Source organism: Manis javanica, chromosome 2, assembly GCF_040802235.1.
Source record: "Manis javanica isolate MJ-LG chromosome 2, MJ_LKY, whole genome shotgun sequence".
NCBI lineage: Eukaryota > Metazoa > Chordata > Mammalia > Pholidota > Manidae > Manis > Manis javanica.
Window position 1 is genome coordinate 27,002,282 of NC_133157.1, and position 22,412 is coordinate 27,024,693.

General features: G+C 37.2%; 1 long non-coding RNA gene and 1 other non-coding gene across 2 annotated transcripts in view; one reads left to right on the top strand and one right to left on the bottom strand.

The window, feature by feature from the left end:
• The window catches only part of LOC140847224 (uncharacterized), a 314,063-nt gene that overhangs the window by 238,359 nt on the left and 53,292 nt on the right, over positions 1-22,412 (top strand). The gene's annotated exons all lie outside the window — the stretch shown is intronic.
• LOC118966953 (U6 spliceosomal RNA) lies at positions 985-1,091 on the bottom strand. The gene has a single exon (XR_005053710.2). It is a non-coding gene; the product is annotated as a U6 spliceosomal RNA (small nuclear RNA).

Genomic DNA, 22,412 nt, shown 5'->3' on the forward strand with positions numbered 1-22,412 from the left:
CTGTTACATGGAAGAGTGTTCCACAAACTTTTGGCTACTTTAAATCACCAATTTAAATAACATCTTAAAAAGAGTCATAAAAATTTAAAATAAGAATACAAATAGAACAATATTTAAAATGGTTAATTATGATGATTATTTCAGATCAGTAAGATAGATGAAACTTTTTACCAAGCTTTCTATAACTGGTTTAATAATGAATGGCTATAATTTATAATTGGGGCCACATTGAGTTATATTCTTTTTAATCAGGTTTCTATTAAATTAAAATGTTCTAATTTAAATTTTAGCCACCAGGAATGTACAACAGTGTTCAATGCATATTTGATGGTTTTGAAGATTCAGATTCTAAATGTACCCAACATTTAGAGACAGATTTTTCAATGCTTATGTGATACCATCTCAAAAGGTAAAAAGTCAATGTTTCAGCATGAAATATAATGGTGAATGGGTCTTTATCCACTCTGTTTCATTCATCTCTGTAAAGCACTTCTTAAGGTTTTGATTAAACATGCACAATAATGTATACCAACAACTTCATTCTCTATCAGGTGAAAAAGCCGTCAGGTATTGTGAGAGTGAAACTTTAGTCAAGCAATCTGCAATATGGTTTAGTTTTCTTTTGAAACCTTAGTATTTTATATTTCACTTGAAAATATGTGGTATGTTAGCATGGTATCACAGATTCAAACTGTTAAAGATTCTGTGCATTTCAGTGAAAAATATCATTTAAGTAAATCACTTAAAATCTTGGAAATGACCTGGAGTTATCAGAATGTTTCATCTCAGGTCTCATTTCACTCATTTGCATATCTTTATAATGATCTGCAATGTGGGTGTATAAAAGCATTTCTTCACATAATATATTGAGAAAAATGCGTGATTTATCATAATCACAATTATCTCTTTTCTTTTGACCCTGAATTAGGATTAGGAGTGTGCTCTGGAGCCAGAATCTCAGCTCCACTATTTATTTATTTATTTTAAAATATGGAACGCTTCACGAATTTGCATGTCATCCTTGCACAGGGGCCATGTTAATCTTCTTTGTATGCTTCCAATTTTAGTATATGTGCTGCCAAAGCGAGCACTCAGCTCCACTATTTACTAGATGTATGAGCATGGGCAACTTATTTAACCTCTCACTTTCTGCATTGACAGAGAGTTATACTAGATAAAAACAACTTCATGGGTCTTTGTGGTAGTAAATGAGTTAATTCATGTAAAGGTTTTAGAGAGATGATTGATATATAATAGGTGCTCAGTACATGTTATCTGTTATATATGCATAGTACAAAACTTAAGAACCTATTCAAATATCAGTGATTTTATATAATTATATATAGTATGTATTATATATATACTATATATATATTATATATAGTATATATAGTATAATTATATATAGTATATGTAGTACACATGGTCTTAATTTATTTTCTAAAAATTATGCTTCATTAGTCAGAACTCTTTCTGACATGAATTGAAAGAAAAAAATTCTTGAACCTTGGTTAAGTAGGAAAGGAATTTGTTGGCTTACATAAACTGGGAAGTCCAAGAGGAGAGATTTCAAATTAAGCTTGGCTGAATTAAGAATTCAGACAATGTTATCAATAATAAATCAATCTCTTTCTCTCTCTCTCTTTGATCTCTTGGCTCTGCTTTCCCCAATTTGGCTTTACTCTCAGGAAAAAATGGCTTTCAGCCACTCTGAGCTTGTAGTTCTTACCTGTAACAATCTCATAAGAGAGAGACTTACCCTTTCATGACATCCTTATAAATCCCCATGTAAAATAAATACATGAAAATGGATATGAGAAAATCAGTCTATGTAGTTAATTACCCATTTCAGTCTTCTCTCTAGAAACATTTCTTCTTATCCCTGGATGAAATCTCAGGCATGTTCCATATCTTTTCGCTAATAACAAATAGTTTTATTTCCCAATGTTAAAAAATCCAAACTAATATTAGAGCTTCAGTGTTTCATCCACATTAAAGCTTCTTCCATTCCCCAGCTCGGCCTTCTTCAGGCTGGAAATTCTGCACTGGGAAAATATAGAGGATGTTGGTTTCCTCACCATTTTCTGTCCCTGCTCTTTCTATTCTTTCTCTTCCATTCACTATACCTTTGAATTCTCTAGTATTGGAATAGGGAATAAGGAGAGGTAAGTATAGGAAAGGTTTGCCCATGTGATACAGTCAAAATCTGGCATTGGTGCTGTTCTTAAGTAGCATATGTCCGAGTGCTTATTCTTCTAATCGAGCCCTTTCGTGTTCTCGGAGACTTTCTGGCAACCCATTACTAATAGCTCTGATGCTCACAGAGGTCTCCCTTGGCTGAACACTTGTTTCCTGCTCAGTTCCTGGGTTCTGACAGGCATCCCAAGACTTACTCTGGGGAGTCTACTCACCACTTCAGGTAGTGCTCTTGATTGGGAATCCTTTAAAACTCGCAAGTCCAGCTATCTTTCACAGGGTTGACATCTACTTCTCACATGCGTCACATCTTGCCCTGGAGCTCAGAAGTCCAGGTCACTTGTAGTGCAGCTCTCTCTGCTGGGCCACAGAATGAGCTGCCCCAGGAAACATGAGTTTTCCTTTTACTCTTATCCCATTTGGTCAGGCTTCCTTGCTGCCCTTGTTGAGTGCTACCTGAAGTTGGGTAGGTGATTCTGGAGTTGTCTTGAAGCATGCTTGGCTCTTTTACAGAATATATATTTCAATTTAGCTTCATCAATAATGTAGGTAATATTTTGTTTTGCAATTACTATTTTTTAATTGTATTATGTGTTCTAATTCTCAAATTGCTCAGATTCTATGTAGTGAAAATTGTTCCCTTCATTAGGTGGATGGAGAATCTCAGTGGTTTGTAGACTACTGTACTGAGATACTGATCTATTGAGGAACATACAGAAGGAAATGGGAGAGGGCAGAGGACATGGCCTCTGCCTTCACATTTTTAGTCTCATTAGAGAGCGAGGCAAGTAAATCAACTGAACACTTCAATGTACTGAAAACAATAATGGCTGCATTTATAAAGTATTAACTATGCCAGGTTTTACATGTATTTCCTCATTTAATCCTTATAACGACCTTGATTTAGGGACTATTACAATCTTCATTTTATAGATTGAGACTAGATAATTCAAATAATTTGCCCCAAGTTAGGAAGAGTCGGAGCTTGAATTTGAACTGAGTTCTGTTTGATTCCAACTTCTTAATAAGGACTCTTGAAGGCCTTTCTTTGACTTTTAGAAACTTAAGAGTCTAATGGACAGCCAGACACACAAATATTCAATCTTAGGATAATGTAGTAAGCAAAGCTTACTTCTATTAAGTGCTTTGATGTAGCCAATATTATGACAGGAGGTCTTTCTTCATACACTAATGTCATTACTTGGCAATGACAGTGTGTTTGCCTTCGTTCAGACGCTGTAACAAAGTACTATATACTGCCTGGCTTATAAAGAACAGAAATTCATTTCTCACAGCTTTGGAGGCTGGAAGTCTGAGATCAGGGTATTAGAATGGTCAGGATCCGGTGAGGAATCCCTTCAGGTTGCAGATGACTGACTTCTTATTGCATTCTCACATGGTAAAAAAAGAGTGGCTAGTCCTCTGGCCTCTTGTGAGGGCACTGCTCTCATTCATGAGGGCTCTAATCACCTTCCAAAGGCTCCATCTCCATGTACTCTTCCATTAGCAATTAGATTTCAACATATGAATTTGGGGGGACACATTCATTCAGCCAATAATATTGTTGTAGGTATAAATGCATGAACCTAAAGGTTATCTGTAGCACCCAGCCAGTTCAGACGCTCTCCGCTTGTGTATACCAACAACCATTTGTGTGTGCTCACCAAAACCCAATGCATATTTTAATATATTCGGAAATATAAGCAAACTCTATACAGAATCAGAAAATACCACAATTGCTGAGATTTCAAAAGGTTTATTTTTAGCATATATTTAAAGAAATATAACATTCAATTTCACAAAAAATTAGTATTCTGATTTTATCTTAAAAGTGATTTTTTTATATGTCCACTCACATTATACTTATAATGGTACTATGGAATAGATTATTATCATCATTATTATCAACATTATAATTACTTTTATATTATAGGAACTTTAGGTATAGAGTTATAAATTGGCTTTTTGTGTCACATAGTTAGGAGCTGGCTGGACTCTTTTCTGATTGTAAACCTTTCTACTCTATGTACCTTAGTGCTTCAGATACTGCTAGCAATCACTTCATCTTTACGTTGGCTAGTTCTTTCAGAATGATGGAGAGTCTTCAAAAACTTGCCAATGTGACTGCAAAAGCTGATTATTGGCTGACTAAAAATAAAAACATGTATCAGATGTTGTGGTAAAGAACAAGTGCATTTATAGAAACACTATTTTTAATCTTGAAAAGCTGCTATGACAGGTTAACTTTTTCAAATATTAAATTGTATTTTGCATTTCCAGCTATAAAAAATGAGCCATGTTTATGTTTTGTACTTTGTACTTTCCTCCTTTCATTCAAAAAAGCAACTAGGACTTTGCATTTCTTTCACTTAGGGGTAACTTCTAAGCAAAACAAAATTGCTGATAAAGAATCACTTTTTTTTAGCTTTTTTGGAAGCTTAAATTCATGGTGGATATCTTGAGGAGAAGGGAAAATAAGCCAGTGTCTTCCTAGGTGAGAAGTAGATAAAAGCAGTGAAAGAGTTAGGCATACCACACAATTTTAAAGGGGATGGAGATTTGTTAACTTATGGTGTATTTGAGATGTGAAGCATGATCCATTGACATATTCATGAAAGACAGAAGGAACCCCAAGAGGGATGTTTGATAAAGCTCAGGAGGCTGGACCCCTAGACTCTAGAGCTAGAATATAAACAAACATTCAGGTGCTTGACTCTGATACAAAAGCTCCAGGGCCACAAGATTTCAAAGTTCAGTATAAGATTGATTATAGATTATCAGCTTTCCCAGAATATCCCAAAGGCAGGAAAGGGCTCTGTGAACATATGATTTTACAGAAATCTGCATCACCATATGCATGAAGGCAGGGACAGAAAGAGGATTCTCGAAAGGATTGCTTTTCTAGGTAGCTATTAGTTGGCAACTTGAAGTCAGATTTAATTTTAGTTACATACAATATATACACATATGTGTGTGAAGTGTAGTTAGTTGAAACAAACCTGACAATTGTAGATAATTTTTGACATTGAGTGATGGGTACACAGGCACTCATAATATTATACTCTTCTAGTATATGTTGGAAATTTTTCATAATAAAACATTTTTCAAGATAAATGGGATAACAATTTTTGCACCCCTATTTTGTAGAATAAGGTTTATTCTGGCCATGCTGGAAAGAGCCCACGATGTACAACATAAAGTAATGTCTGCCGTGGGCTTGGACTGGAGAAATGGCAGTATATGGGACATGTGTTTTTCATCCTTGATCAAGATTCTCCAACTTCTATTTTTTATATAAACAAAGTCATCAGAAATCAAAATATTCCCTTTTAGTCATTTTCACACAGAGAGAACAAAGATGTCATGCTCTGGTGGGGATAGATTAATAATTAGAATCAATATCCATACCTTTTATTTTAAATAAGATTATTTTCCAATATTTTATTCTATAGCCTTTATTTTTACCAAAACCTGAATAAACGTTTCTGCTTGCTTTAGTTCCAGAGAAAGCTCTACTAGAAACAGAGATGGGATTTAACTAGAGTTCCCAATTCACTAAAGCTGCTAAATACCTATAATCTTCTGGCTTTGGTCCACCAGACTAGAAGAAGATGAAGTAAAACTGGCATGTATCCTCGCCAAAGTTCGGAGGCTAGATTTCATTTCCAAACTAAGGTAAAATCCTGCTATCCAACTCTTGCCCCACTACCAGCCACGATGCCGCAAGCCTTCTCCTGCATCCCTGCCAGTGCTCTGGGGTGGCATGGTCAGCTGCCCAGGGCTCGCAGGCACTCACATTACTGTTCTGCCTGGAGCCCTTGAACGCTCAGACTCACTGATGCTTCTGAGCTGTCAGCCTCTTCTACATTCTGCCGTTAGGGTGTGCAGCTAAGTGGGCCCAGAGGCCGGTACCAGCAGTGCTCCCTCTTTCAGACGAGGTGTCTGACACCAGGACACCCCAGGAGAGGAAAGGCCTGCTGAGGAAAGTTAAGCATCACCCCATAGAGGCCTGGGGCAGACCTCTAAGGACTGCCTGCTCCCTAAGTGGAGCTGCTCTGGGGTGGGGCTGTGATTTCCTAAACCGATAATGAAGGAACAGAAGTTTCCAATAGCACAAGAAGATTTGAAACTGGCTCCTGGGGAGCACAAACTACAATCAGCTGTCCACAGGTATATGTATTTAAGTCTTCGGGGGTAATGCCTAACCACACTTAGGTCAGGCCTAAGCACAGCTGCTTCCCCAGAGAAAATAGCTTCTGTTTTGGGACTGCCACCAACACTAAGGCCCTGAGAATTTCTTGTCCTTCAGGGTTGAGAAAGGAGTATCAAAACCTGAAAGGGTTTCAAAGGCTCCCAAGGGTCTCTGAAGTGATATGTGGGAAGAAAATATTACAACTTCTATTTATATTCATTTTTATCTAATAGGCTAAAAAGAAAGTACATTTTAATAATATCTAATATGTGATTTACAGTGGTATCTCTGTTTGGTCTATGTGTCACTTAAGGTTTAAGGTGCACCCTGAGGGGAAAATAGATTCTACAACTCAAAGGTGTGACAGCTGCACGCTGACACATCCAGTCCAGCCCACTGCAGCATGGTACAGCTCACATGTGCTGGCTGTGTGCATTTATGAATTTGGTACCATAAAAAGTAGACTCTTATTAATGCTTAAACTTGTAATGACATAGGTGTGACCAATAAATCTCTTTTGCATATTGTTTTCATTTTTGTTTTGTGCAAAATAGTTGTGTTGTTATCTTTGGCAAAGAACCTAAAGGAGTAACAATTTTCCTTCACCAAATAACAAGTGCTCCGAATTTGGTGACATTTTCTGTGATGCCAAGTAGCTGTCAGTAGATACTACTTAACAGAGATCCTCAAAAAAGATAGACATTTATTGTGTCCTTTAAAGTAAAGGTGACATTCTAATAATGAATGAGAAAGTAACAGTTTTTTTGTTGTTGTTGCTTTTGTCTGTTTTGTTTTTAATTAAGCTATGGGAAAAGAATGTTGGAAAATGGATGTTTGTATTTACATCATTGTTGTCTTAAACGATATGTCACAGACATAATATTCTCATATCTTACACACACACACACACAGAAATGTAAACAGAATTCTCTAACCTATTTTAATATCTTCCAAATGAAGAGTTTCAGTGGTTTTTGAAACCATTTGATGAGACTATTAAAATAAAATCCCATTTGACTCATTCCAAAAAAGCCTGATTTTGATATCAGAGACAGGGAGAGTTTATTAAATTTTAATAATACAAGAAAACAAGTAATGTTGTGAATGGGACTAAGAAATTATTATGATTTAGAAAGTATAGCCAATGATGCACTTCCTTTGTTGGATCCACAGATCTTTTGAGAAAATCATTTTGCTGCTATAGGAGTTGTCAAATAAAGTAGCAAAATAAAACGAACACAACCAGACCTTTAATGTCTGCAACACAAAGCACTAAGCCAAAATTATAAATGATGACACATATTGCATCACATTGCAATGCTAAAATGTTATTAATAGGTTAGTGAGCCCTTGAATAGAGGTTTTTATTTGATAAAAAGATACAATTTGAATGTTTAAATATTCCTAATTTGTTTTCATTATGTTATTTGGAAATGTCCATTTTGGCAAATAGTTTATAGTGTGCACAATACCTAGTACTGTATTACACATATGTATATATATATGCGTTTGTGTATGTGTGTGTGTGTGTGTGTGTGTCTCTCTCTCTCTCTATATATATATATAGAGAGAGAGAGAGAGACAGAGAAAGAACCCAGAAAATTGGGCAAAGCTGCCCTAAGTCACACATGTAAGATCCTGAATAACTGGATATAGCTTTTGAACCACAATTTGAAAAGGGGATGTGAAGCTGACTCATATCTATCTTCCTAGTGCTAAGCAGAAGGCCTGGCTGTACTCAATAAATATTTGATAAATGACTGAAAATTTCAATATGGTTAGAGGTTTGAACTGTTCTCATATTAAAATGAGCATCCATGAGTTCTTTTTTTTAATTTTTAATTTTGATATCATTAATGTACAATTACTTGTACAGCATTATGGTTATTAGACTTTCCCCATTATCAAGTCCCCCCCACATACCCCATTACAGTCACTGTCCATCAGCATAGTAAGATGCTATAGAATCATTACTTGTCTTCTCTGTGCTATATTGCCTTCCTTGTGACTGCCCCCCTACATTATGTGTGCGAATCGCAATGCCCCATTTTCCCCCTTATCCCTCCCTTCCCACCCACCCTCCCCAGTTCCTTTCCCCTTGGTAACTGTTAGTTCATTCTGGGGTTCTGTGAGTCTGCTGCTGTTTTGTTCCTTCACTTTTTCTTTGTTCTTATACTCTGCAGATAAGTGAAATCATTTGACACTTGTCTTTGCCTGGCTTTTTTCACTGAGCATAACACCGTCTAGGTCCATCTGTGTTGTTGCAAATGGTAGGATTGTTTTCTTCTTATGGCTGAAAAATATTCCATTGTGTATATGTACCACTTCTTCTTTATCCATTCATCTACTGATGGACACTTAGGTTGCTTCCATTTCTTGGCTATTGTAAATAGTGCTGTGATAAACATAGGGTGTATCTGCTGTTTTCATACTGGGCTGCTGCATTCTTAGAGTAAATTCCTAGAAGTGGAATTCCTGGGTCAAATGGTATTTCTATTTTGAGTTTCCTGAGGAACCTCCATAATGCTTTCCACAATGGTTGAACTAGTTTACATTCCCACCAGCAGTGTAGCAAGGTTCCCCTTTCTCCACATCCTTGCCAACATTTGTTGTTGTTTGTCTTTTGGATGTTGGCGATCCTTACTGGTGTGAGGTGATATCTCATTGTGGTTTCAATTTGCATTTCTCTGATGATTAGGGATGTGGAGCATCTTTTCATGTGTCTCTTGGCCATCTGAATTTTTCTTTGGAGAAGTGTCTGTTCCCTTCTCCAAAGTGACTGCCCATTTTTTAATTGGCTTATTTGGTTTTTGTTTGTTGAGGTGCATGAGCTCTTTATATAATTTGAATGTCAACCCCTTATCAGACACGTCTTTTACGAATATATTCTCCCATACTGTAGGATGGCTTTTTGTTCTACTGATGGTATTCTTTGCTGTATAGAAGCTTTTTAGTTTGATATAGTTCCACTAGTTCATTTTTGGTTTTGTTTCCCTTGCCTGGGGAGATACGTTCATGAAGAAGTTGCTCATGTTTATGTCCAAGAGATTTTTGCCTATATTTTTTTCTAAGAGTTTTATCATTTCATGACTTATATTCAGGTCTTTGATCCATTTCAAGTTTACTTTTGTGTACGGGGTTAGACAATAATCCAGTTTCATTCTCTTACATGTAGCTGTCCAGTTTTGCCAACACCAGCTGTTGAATAGGCTGTCATTTCCCCATTGTATATCCATGGCTCCTTTATCGTATATTAATTTGACCTGGAGTTTTTATCTGGACTCTCTATTCTGTTCCACTGGTATATGGGTCTGTTCTTGTGCCAGTACCAAATTGTCTTGATTACTGTGGCTTTGTAGTAGAGCTTGAAGTCAGGGAGGGTAATTCCACCTGCTTTATTCTTCCTTCTCAGGATTGCTTTGGCTATTTGGGGTCTTTTGTGGTTCCATATTAATTTTAGAACTTTTTGCTCTGGTTCATTGAAGAATGGTGTAGGTATTTTGATAGGGATTGCATTGAACCTGTAGATTGCTTTGGGCAGGATGGCCATTTTGACAATATTAATTATTTCTAGCCAAGAGCATGGAATAAATTTCCATTTATTAGTGTCCTCTTTAATTTCTCTTAAGAGTGTCCCATAGTTTTCAGGGTATAGGTCTTTCACTTCCTTGGTTAGGTTTATTCCTAACTATTTTACTCTTTTTGATGCAATTGTGAATTGAATTGTTTTCCTGATTTCTCTTTCTGCTAGTTCATCATTAGTGTATAGGAATGCAACAGATTTCTGTGTATTAATTTTGTATCCTGCAACTTTACTGAATTCAGATATTAGATCTAGTAGTTTTGGAGTGGATTCTTTAGGTTTTTTTTATGTACAAAATCATGTCATCTGTAAAAAGGGACAGTTTGACTTCCTCCTTGCCTATCTAGATGCCTTTTATTTGTTTGTGTTGTCTGATTACCATGGTTAGGACTTCCAGAACTATGTTGAATAAAAGTAGGGATAGTGAATATCCTTGTCTTGTTTCTGATCTTAAAGGAAGAGCTTTCAGCTTCTTGCTGTTAAGTATAATGTTGGCTGTGGGTTTGTCATATATGACCTTTATTTTGTTGAGATACTTGCCCTGGATACCTATTTTGTTGAGAGTTTTTATCATGAATGGATGTTGAATTTTATTGAATGCTTTTCAGCATCTACGGAGATGATCATGTGGTTTTTGTCCTTCTTTTTGTTGATGTGGTGGATGATGTTGATGGATTTTCGAATGTTGTACCATCCTTGCATCCCTGGGATGAATCCCATTTGATCATGATGGATGATCTTTTTGATGTATTTTTGAATTCAGTTTGCTAATATTTTGTTGAGTATTTTTGCATCTATGTTCTTCAGGGATATTGGTCTGTAATTTTCTTTTTTTGTGGTGTCTTTGCCTGGTTTTGGTATCAGAGTGATGTTGTGTTGTAGAATGAGTTTGGGAGTATTCCCTCCTCTTCTACTTTTTGGAAAACTCTGAGGAAGATGGGTATTAGGTCTTCACTAAATGTTTGATAAAATTTAGCAAGGAAACCATCTGGTCCAGGTGTTTTGTTCTTAGGTAGTTTTTTGTTTACCAGTTCAATTATTTTGCTGGTAATTAGTCTATTCAGATTTTCTGTTTCTTTCTTGTTCAGCCTTGGAAGATTGTATTCTTCTAGAATGTTGTCCATTTCTTCTAGGTTATCCAGTTTTTTAACATATAATTTTTCATAGTATTCTCTCAAAATTCTTTGTATTTCTGTGGTGTCTGTAGTGATTTTCCTTTCTCATTTATAATTCTTTTTATCTTTGTAGACTCTCTTTTTTTCTTGATAAGTCTGGCTAGGGGTTTATCTATTTTGTTTATTTTCTTAGTGAACCAGATTTTGCTTTCATTAATTCTTTCTATTGTTTTATTTTTCTCAATTTTATTTATTTATGCTTTAATCTTTATTGTGTTCCTCCTGCTACTGACTTTGGGCCTCATTTGCTCTTCCTTTTCTAGTTTCATTAATTGTGAGATTAAACTGTTCATTTGGGATTGTTCTTTCCTGAGGTACACCTGTGTTATAATATATTTCCCTCTTAGCATGGCCGTCACTGCACCCCACAGATTTTGTGTTGTTGAACCATTGTTGTCCTTTGTCTCCATATATTGCTTGATCTCTGTGTTTATTTGGTCATTGATCCATTGAGTATTTAGGAGCATGTTATTAAGCCTCCATGTGTTTGTGGGATTTTTCATTTTCTTTGTGTAATTTAGTTCTAGTTTCATACCTTTGTGATCTGAGAAGCTGGTTGATAAAATTTCAATCTTTTTGAATTTACTGAGGTTATTCTTGTGGTTTGGTACATGACTTATTCTTGAAAATGTTCCACGTGCACTTGAGAAGAATGTGTATCCTGTTGCTTTTCTATGGAATGTTCTATAGGTGTCCGTTAGGTCCATCTATTCCAGTACGTTATTCAGTGCCTCTGTCTCTACTTATTTTCTGTCTGGTTAATCTGTCCTTTGGAGTGAAGGGTGTGTTGAAGTCTCCTAAAATGAAAGCATTGCATTCTATTTCCCCCTTTAATTCTGTTAGTGTTTCTTTCACATGTGTAGGTGATCCTGTGTTGGGTGCATAGATATTTATAACAGTTATATCCTCTTGTTGCACTTACCCTTTTATCATTATGTAATGTCCTTTTTTGTCTCTTGTGACTTCCTTTGTTTTGAAGTCTATTTTGTCTGATACAAGTACTGCAACTCCTGCTTTTTCCTCCCTGTTAGTTGCATGAAATATCTTTTTCCATCCCTTTACTTTCAGTCTGTGTATGTCTTTGGGTTTGAAGTGAGTCTCTTGTAGGCAGCATATAGATGGGTCTTGTTTTTAATCCATTCAGTGACTCTATATCTTTTGATTGGTACATTCAGACCATTTACATTTAGGGTGATTATTGATAGGTAGGTACTTATTGCCATTGCAGGCTTTAGATTCATGGTTACCAAAGGTTCATGGGTAGTTCCCTTACTGTCTAACAGTCTAATTTAACTCACTTTTTGTGCTATTACGAACACAACCTAAAGATTCTCTCTATTTTCATTTCCTCCTTTTCCTTCCTCCTCTGTTCTTTATGTGTTATGAATCATATTGTGTACTCTTTGTCTATCCCTTAGGTGACAACTATTTAGCTTTAGGAACACTTCCATCTATAGGAATCCCTCCAAAATGCACTGTAGAGGTGGTTGTAGGAGGTAAATTCTCTCAACTTTCTCTTATCTGAAAATTGTTCAATCCCTCCTTCAAATTTAAATGGTAACCTTGCTGGGTAGAGAATTCTTGGTTCAAGGCCCGTCTGCTTCATTGCATTAAATATATCTTGCCACTCCCTTCTGGCCTGTAAGGTTTCTGTTGAGAAGTCTGGTGATAGCCTGATGAGTTTTCCTTTGTATGTGATCTTTTTTCTCTCTCTAGCTGCTTTTAAAAGTCTGTCCTTGTCCTTGATCTTTGCCATTTTACTTGTTATATGTCTTAATGTTTTCTTCCTTGGGTCCCTTTTTTTGGGAGATCTGTGCACCTCCATGGCTTGACAGACTATCTCCTTCCCAAGATTTGGGAAGTTTTCAGCAATTACCTCCTCAATGACACTTTCTATCCCTTTTTCTCTCTCATCTTCTTCTGGTACCCCTATAGTACGAATATTGTTCCATTTGCGTTCATCACACAATTCTTTCAATATTCTCTCATTCTTAGAGATTCTTTTTTCTTTTTATGCCTCAGCTTCTTTGTATTCCTCTTCTCTAATTTCTATTCCATTTACTGTCACTTCTACTACATCTAATCTGCTTGTAAATCCCTCCATTGTGTTTTATTTCATATATGGAATGTCTTGATGATTGAATCTCTGACTTAAGTTTGTTTCTGAGGTCTTAAATATTTTTCTGTACCTCCATAAGCATGTTTGTGATTTTCATTTTGAACTCTCTTTCAGGCAGATTGGTGAGTTCAGTTGCAGTTGACCCTTTTTCTGGGGTTTGTGAGATTTTGATCTGAACCATCTTCTTTTGATGTTTCATATTTCTGTGTGGTGCCCACTAGTGCCCAGAAGCTCCAGTCTCTGGTGCTGCTCAACCCATAGAGTGAGATTGGTGGTCGTAGGGGAGCAGAGCTGGTACCTGGGGTGAGGAAAGATCTATTTCCTGATTCCCGTCTGCAGTGCCTGTCTCCGGTGTAAGAGCCAGTGGGCCGAGCACACAGGTGTAAGCCTCTGTGCTTTGTGTCTCTAGCTGTTGTAGACAGGACCTCCCTCTGGCTGCCCTGATGCCAGCACAGTGACTGCCGGTTTGTGAACTGGTGCCGGCAGGCCAGGAGGAAGGCACAGGGGGCTTCATGTCACAGTGGGGGGCCTCGGAGCTGAGTAAGCAGCCATCGAGATCGGCACCTGAAGCTCCTCAAAGTTCCCAACCAGATGGGCAGAGCGCACCCAGACAACCTTGTCCAGCTCTTCTCTCCCCTGTGCAGCAAGCTCGGTGCAAACTCCGCTCCTTCAGCAACCCTCTCTCTGCTAGGAAGCCTCTCAGACCACCTGCCCTTCCCTTGTCCCAGAGCGGCTGGGTCTGGATCCCCTCCTCCACAAATGGCTGGAATCTGTCTCTCAAGCATTCCACCTGTCCCAGCTCCCCAACGTCCAGAGCACCACACAGTGTAGGTTTCTGCTCCCAAAGCAGACCTCCAGGGCTGGGTGTTCAGCAGTTCTAGGCTTCCACCCCATCCCCGGCTCTGTTTCTCTTCTTCCCACCAGTGAGCTGGGGTGGGGGAAGGGCTTGAGTCCCGCCTGATTAAGGCTTTCATACGTTACACTGTGTTCGTGAGGTCTGCTCTGTTCATGAGGTCTGTGTGCAGCCTGGTTCAGCCTGCTTTCTTGTTGTTTTAGGGTTAGTTGTATCAATTAACTACATTTTCATAGTATGTATGGTTTTGGGAGGAATTCTACGTCTTACCTCTCATGCTGCCGTCTTGAATCCCATCCGTGAGTTCTTTAGAAAGGGTTTTAATACAACTATGCATAAGTAGAGCAGTGAAATAAAATTGCAAAACATTTCTGCCTTTGTAAAAAAATTTCCCATTCCCATTAGACCTGAGAAAAAGTGCCTGGTTTTCTGTTACTAACCACTAGATGGCAATAGCTCTACATTACTCTCCGTCTTCTCACTTCCAAGGAAATCTTCGTTAGTGGCCTTGGAGGCTTAAGCCCCTGCAATGAATGTTACCTGCAGATATTTGCCAAGAATAGGTGTATGTGGTTGAGGAACTCTGAGATTGATATTACTAATGCGAATATATTTCTGTATTTGTTTTTTGTTTAATACATCTGTGAATAGTACAACAGTTATCCACAAATTTATCTTGGCACTGTAAATTATTACAGCAAAATCAATAAAGAATTTATTTTAAGCCACTGGAGCCCATAACAGTCTGCATATGGAAATTTTAAGATAATTGCTGTGCTTTTATATAGTATTCTGATATTTCCTCTCTCCCATCCTTCCCCCTAACCTCATGGCTAAGGAATTACAGAATGAAGACATAAACACAGCTACAAATATAGATAAAAATGGAAGAAGAGGTCTGCTCTTACTGGCTGTTCCTGTGTATTCACAAACAAGCCACCTAACTGTGACTCAGAGCTGTCAGTTCCTCTTCCATGGAACAGATCTACAAAGGGCACCTGCAAAATGGGATTTTGGACAGAAAATGACAGAATTGGATATAGTATACTGACTGGGCAGCATGAAGTGCTCTTCAGCTCAATACCCTGGGAAATGATACAGTAAAATTTTGTTTTGAAATAGGAATAAAAGATAAATCAGTGTTTTTACGGAGCTATTTTGTTTGAAATTACTCATGTAGCCATAGACTGAGTGCTAGGGAAGTAGAAAGAAACCCTATCCAAAGTCCAGGAGTTGATGTGATCACTAACCAGTTTGGTTTAAAGACCTCACAGATGATATCTAGTTCTTCTATGATCTGGCAGACAGTCCATTGCAGCACAAGATAACAGTTTTTAGGAGAGAGAACAGTGAGTTTGAAGAATTAGCAGGTTGAAGTTCAGTATTTCTGCAGCCCTGAGATAGTACTAAAATGAATTGTAAGGTTCAAATGTATCAGAAGTGGGAAAATGCAGAGTGGGTCTCCAGAACTAAATTGCAGAGGAGACTGGGAGTCTGCAGCATGGGATGACCAAGTCCACAGTGTCATGGAAGGGGACCCATCACCCTGCCTCATTGTCAGGGATGAGACTGCTGCTTCCTCAGCAAAGGATAGAAGAGAAATGCCTCCCTGATTCAGGAGGGCAGTTGGTGTCAGGCACTGGATGGGGAGTTTGTATTTGTAGCCTTATTTGGGGATGATTCAGGCTGCTTAGGCATGTGTTAAGCTCATTTACAATACTGTGAGAGGGTATTTCAATATCCAGTGTGCTTGCAGAATTAATCTGGGGAGTGTCATTTGTGTCTCCAGCATTAGATGCTGAGGGAAATCAGTGAATCCAGTAGAGTGAATGGACCAAGAAAAGCCAGAATGTCTGAATTACTGCTGAGGAGGTGGGGTGGAGGTTCCAGTATGTCTGGCTCACCTACAGCTTTGGGAGACCCCTGGACATGTGCCACAGACTGGAAAGGGTGTCAAAAGCCCTGGGTCTCGGAAGATTCTTTGTATCTTCGATGTTGGAGAGTGGGAAATTTGAAAAACTGTTCGTACAAGGATTCCATGTAGCTGCATCAATGACTGTGGAAAGAGCTAGTATTTCTGAAGCCCTGGATGATAAGGCACCTGTGTGTTTGCAAAAAACAACAAACAAACAAACAAAACTGTGGGTTAAGTATGGTTGTTAAGAGGAGATGCTATAAAGCAAAGGATAAATTATATTGTTTATTATCTTTGGTCTGTATGACCAAATTGAATCAATCCTTTATCAAGTTGCACCACCACTACTCCCTTTAAGTGTGTCCTCTTCTAATAAAAGTAGAGGACAGCAGCAAATTCATTTTCTAGAATATCCTTACCTATTTGGTAAAAATTTGAAGTGTGCTGACAAAAATCATTTGCATGTGATTTGTAAAGTGGTTGGGAAGGAGAAGCCATTATCCCCTGGAGACCATTGGAGGCAAATACCTGGATAGACAAAAAGTTCACAGCAGCATCCTGGGGAGTAATGGCAACCATCCAATTCACTTCAAACTGAACTCCTTCTAAACTTATATGTATATATGTTTATATATACACGTTTATATATGTATATAAACTCTAGATACGTATATACACACACATATATATATATTTATAATCTATTTATAGGATTGAACACAATAGCGGATGGGAAGCACAAAGTAGTCTGAATAAAGCTATTTTTTAAAAAACATCTAGTCTTATTATATTAATTAAAATATTAAAAAAACCCTGAAACCAATATAATGTTGTGTGTCACTTATACCTCAATAATCAAAAAATGTAAAAGACAATTACTGAATTCTATTGTGGCACTAGGGGTGTTTAAATCTCTTTTGGTTATGTTACTTTTATCTCTGTCAGCAGTTGTCCTTTGAGACTCTCATGCCCATTTATGATTATGGTGGACACAAGACAAGAATACTTTCACACACGTTTTCAGAGCCACCATCCTTTGAGAAATAAGTTGAGATCATGACAATCTATAGTAGAATGATACAAAAAGTGATAAATGAGTATAAGCATGTGCAGTTCAGAAATGAGATGAGTCATTAGAAAAGATTCTGGGATGGGAAAGTTGCTTTTCTAAAACTTTATAGCAAGATATACGTAACTTAAATTTTACCATCTTAACCATTTTCAAGTGCACAGTTCAATAGAGTTAAGTATATTCAGAATATTAGTGACCAATCTTCAGAACTCTCATTTTTCAAAACCAAAAATCTATGCCCATTAACTCATTCCTCCTTCCTCTCCTGACTCTAGCACCTGCCAACCACTGTTTGACTTTCTGTCTCTGTGGATTTGACTACTCTAAGTAGCTCACTTAACGTGGAATCGTATAGTATTTATCTTTTTGTGTTTGGCTTATTCCATTTAGCATACTGTTCCCAAGTGTCATGGAATGGGGGAGTTTTGAAAAAGCCTCCAAGAAGTTATATCATTAGGACATGTGAAAAGGGAGATCTCGAGTAATGAAATATAGATATTTACTCAAAATACTTTTAAAATTGTAGGCTTTACATGAGCCATTCATCTCTGAGGAAGAATAGTGTATTTTTAAAAAAGCTTACCACATGTAGTATTAATCATTTTATTATAATAACAAAAGAAGAAAAACAGTATATAAAGCACAAATATTAGAAATTTGAAGAAAATTGACAAAATTACTATTAGAGGTAAAGTTTTAGGGAAGGTGTTTCAGCCAGGCATTGCATATCAAAGAGGCAGAAGTAAATTATACTGTAAATAATTTGAGTAATATAAATGATGCTTAAATGTAATCTCCAGCTGTGAACCTTATAATTAATTGACTTTTAGATTAATTTTATTACCTTGATAAATATTGGTAGCCAAGGAAAAGTATAGTATGTGAAAAAAAAAAGACCCTTAATTCTCATGTTAGGATAAGATCAATTAACCATTTCTAGCTTCAGGTTATCAAAACAGACAGGTAGAGCCATGGAAAGAAAACAAGAATGTCAGAAGTCCTGTTGCTCACTATCTTAGGTCTTTGTGTAAGGCAATTTCCTTCTTTACTTCATTCACTTATCCATGAAATGGGAAGAATGATATATAAGGGCTTCCATCAAGTCCAGCATTCTATGACATTATGCATAGAATTTTCATTCAGATAGGAGACCAAATTTTAATATTAATTTGTCAAGTGTTTATTGATTGTGTGTTCCATGAAGGTCCTGTACGAGTTGGTGAGAATGGATATGTGAAGAAGTTATAAATTAGAGGCCACCCAACTATGTTTGAAATGTTTGGGGGAACTTCGTAGGGAGAAAATATTTGACCTGGGTCTTGAAAAAACACATAATATATGCAGAGAATAGAAAAACATATACATCATTTTCTTTCCAATGAGTAATTTATGTTCCTCAAGATGCATTGCACAATTCTCTTTCATGCCACTGGGTTCTTCTGATGATTTTAGAACTAGAGAAATAAAACAAGTTATTTCATCTGAGAAATCACCCTACTGGGCCAAAGCATATAAAATAAAGTTTGTGATGTTATAAAGGAAGATAAGAGTGCAAGAAAATAGGGAGTTAAGCAGAAACTGAAAATTTTGAAAAATCAATTGAAGTTGAAAGAATATCAGCCAAGAAAGGAAGCAGTAGCAATAGCTCTGAAGGCTACCTATAGATAACTCGATCCTTGCTATTCACAATGGGTCCTTCAGATAATCAAAGTAAGAGCGGGTGGTAAAGGTTGGTGGTAAAGAATGCTTAAATTCCAGTGAAGATCAGTTTCTTCTTATTACTAAGGACTATAATTTCCATTTCAAAGGGAACTAGGAAGGGCATCATCCCACACATAAATATCTAGGATATTATCTAGTGCTAACTCGGGAAATAAACCTAAAGAATATCTTGAGTGAATTTTGGAAAATTCCTGGCTATAGGTAATATGGGCTTTAACCCAGACAAATATGAGTTTAATTCCAAACTCTGTGCCTTGATTGTTGAGAGTTCTTGGCAAGTCATTTATTCTGGGCCTCAGTGTGCTTGGTTGTAAAATGAAACCAAAATAGTATCCTGCAACAAAGAATTGCTATGAAGGTAAAATGAAATAATAAAGATAAAACACCCGCCACAGGGTCTAGTGTAGAGCAGATGCTCATGAAATGCTAGTTCCCTCCTCTCTTTAGAGATACCTGGGTGTATTATCTAGGGTTGAATCATAAGATAGAAACCACACAGTGATTTTTATTTTAATAAGTTTAGTAGAAAGAATATTAACAATAGCAAGGGATTGGAGTAACAAAGAAGTAGCTAGTAAAAAGTAAAGAGAACTCTAAAGAATATGGGAATGGCAGATAGGAGGAGTAGTCATTACCACTAGGGGTATAATAGGGCATCCTCCCTACCCCTCACCTCTATAACTGAGATTCAGATATTGTTGAAGTCTTGGCCATGGCTCACTGGCTGGCAGAGAAGTTACACCAGCTGCTGTAGTGTTGCACCAGCAGAAGTTGCTGGAAGTCCATCTTCATCAGTGCTGGGAAAACCATTCACTGGGAAGTATCTTGCCAGAGTCATACCATTGCGAAACCACTAGAGAGGGTGCTGGAGAAAACACTTGGTTAGTCAGAGGTGCTTGCCACTGGACACTGAGGAGCAAGGTGCTGGGGAAAACATCTGGGCTGCAGAAATCTATAGTGCTGCAGGAGCTGGGTGTTTAGGAAGCCATATATGCTACAGGAACCAGGATTAAAGTTGTATACTGCAGGAACCAGGCATTGAAGAAACTACACACACTACAGCCCTTCCTCCTTCATTGATTCTTTTCAGAACTCTCTAATGACAAAGTTTGACATTGTTCCATATGGCAAAGGAAAAATAATTAAAGAGCCCAGCTCCATTTCACAGATCAGGAATGAAGAGTAGATTTGTAGCTGAGAGGCAATAAAATGATAAGTGGCACACTGGTTAATCTAGTTTCCTCTTTGGGGTACATCAGTGTGGAATCATTCCTTGTGAATCTATCCAGATAATGCAGTAGGTGTGACTGGCCAATCAGAGATTGGCTGGCTAGCTCCAGGGAAGGGCCATCTAGGCATGCTGACTGCCATAGAAAGGGAGGAGATTTTAGTTTCTTTCTCTCCACATGTACTGTACCTCCCTCAGCTTCCCATGAAGAAGGAATTGCTAATATTACTCATCAAATTCTGGGCCATGGACTTGTGCGTATTTGCTAATGGGCAGGAATGCTATGCCATAACTATTGGGGATCAATTCTACACTTTTTTTCACTTCTCTTCTATGGTGCTTTTAAGAGGAACTCTATTCTCATCTTTTTTCCACAAAACCACCTGAGTATCTTGGTCAGTGTCAGATCCCTTGTACCATGTGGCTAGTCAGTAGGTGGTAGTATTCCAAGATTTGAAAATAGATTAGGTGCAAGCAGAGAACTGCAGGCCTCCAACTCAGCTTTGCCAACATTTTGCTTTAGGAGTAAGTGCATAGTTACCCAAGTAATAATAAAATAATATTTGTCTCCCATTGGCTTTGTTCCCTTTGCCTATCTCCATATAGAGTTTTCAGAGTTGAGCTGTAATTTGCAGAACAGGATTCAGGCATCACTGTGTTTTTACAAACACCTTCAAAATTCCATCTTAATTTCTAACAACTGCCATCTTGATTTTGCAGCCAAACACCTGAAGTGGTTGAATTTTCAAAGAATACTTCTTTTATAACAATCACAAAAACAGATATTTAAGTAGCAATTTATACTTTTCAACAGAAATCTTTATATAACAACTTTACAAAATACTATCACATTTAAGTCATCTTCACAATTTCTATATGAAATTATTATTCTCACTCCTATTTTACACCTACAAAAACTGAAGTGAAGAGGTTAAATACATTTCCCAGAATCACGTAATTTTTAAAAGGCAGAATTGAGATCTAGGCACAGGTGTTCTGATTCTTAATCCTACATTCTTTTAGTTAAATAAATAAGCATATTTTAAAAATTCATTGTACATCTTAGGTATTCCATAAATGTTGATTTTACAAGTCCCTATCCTCTACTTGTGCTAGCTGCTTGCTTTATGCAGGAGGTGGTTCTGTTGATGAAGCTTATTTTCAGCTCCCATTGCTATGATAGTGCTAATTATTTAACATCTTGTTCTAAATAAAGGCCAAGATCCCAGTGGAGATCTATATAGGTTTCCTGCTATAATAAACCCAGCTTCTGGTGGGAAGAAATTCATTTTGATCCCTTTTTACAGTATTACAAAGTTATTTTGCCACTTGTAACTTTTATTTGTTGGGAAACAAGATAAATTCAGTCCAGTGTTCTCATGCTGTCTAAGCCTCCACATTTGTTTTTAACATTCTCAGGAAATGTAACTATAAAAACAGTGTTTAGAACAGCAGGGTCAATTGTTATAGATAGATTCAAATAGTGAAAAACAGAACATCTGATGCTTTTAAAGGGAGATTTTCCAAATATGCTTACTTTTGGGGATTAAGAGCTTTTGAACAATCAATGTTCAACCACTATTATTGCCAGACCACATTTTAACAGTCCCCTATTCAGATATGGCCCTCACAAATGCACTTCATTGGCATGTAGGAAACCTGCATTAGTGGGTCTGTAGAGAAATAGAAAATGTGGAAGCAAATGCTCTTTTTATTCTCGGTTTTTCTAGGTTGTCTCTATAAGTGACTCCAGCACTTGCTGTACAGCGTTCCTAAAAGTGAATGTTTTTAACCCTAAGAGAAGTATGTGCTTTCTGCACATATTAATTTGTGAGCAACATTCCCTCCTCCACTTTATTCCTCCAGAACCCCTCCTCATTTTTTTTCTTCCAGCTTTCCAGTACTAGTATACCAATTCCTTCTGTTAAAAGTCTGAAGATGATTTCTGTTTTCTTGATTGAACCTAACTGATAGAGGAAACAAATCAATATGTTGATTTTAAAGTGTGTCAAGTGCTTTGAAAGAAATAAAAGGATAAAATGGGGTTCTTTCTATATTATTATCAAAGTCCTCTTAAAAGCGACGTCACTTGAACTACAACCTAAGAATAAGAAGGAGAAAATAGTAAGGAGATCTGGAAGGGAGTATGTTCCAGTCAGAGCGGAGCTTCTTTTGTGATAATTTGTGGTAGTTACGATTACAGAGATGGTGGTACAGATGAAGTGGATGGAATAAGGATGTATTTTTCAAGTAGAATAAAAATCAATCAATTATTGTTTGTGAAAAATAAATGTTGAGGTGAGAGAGGAACAATAAAAGATGATGTGTTTGGCTGAATAATGGCCCCAAACATATGC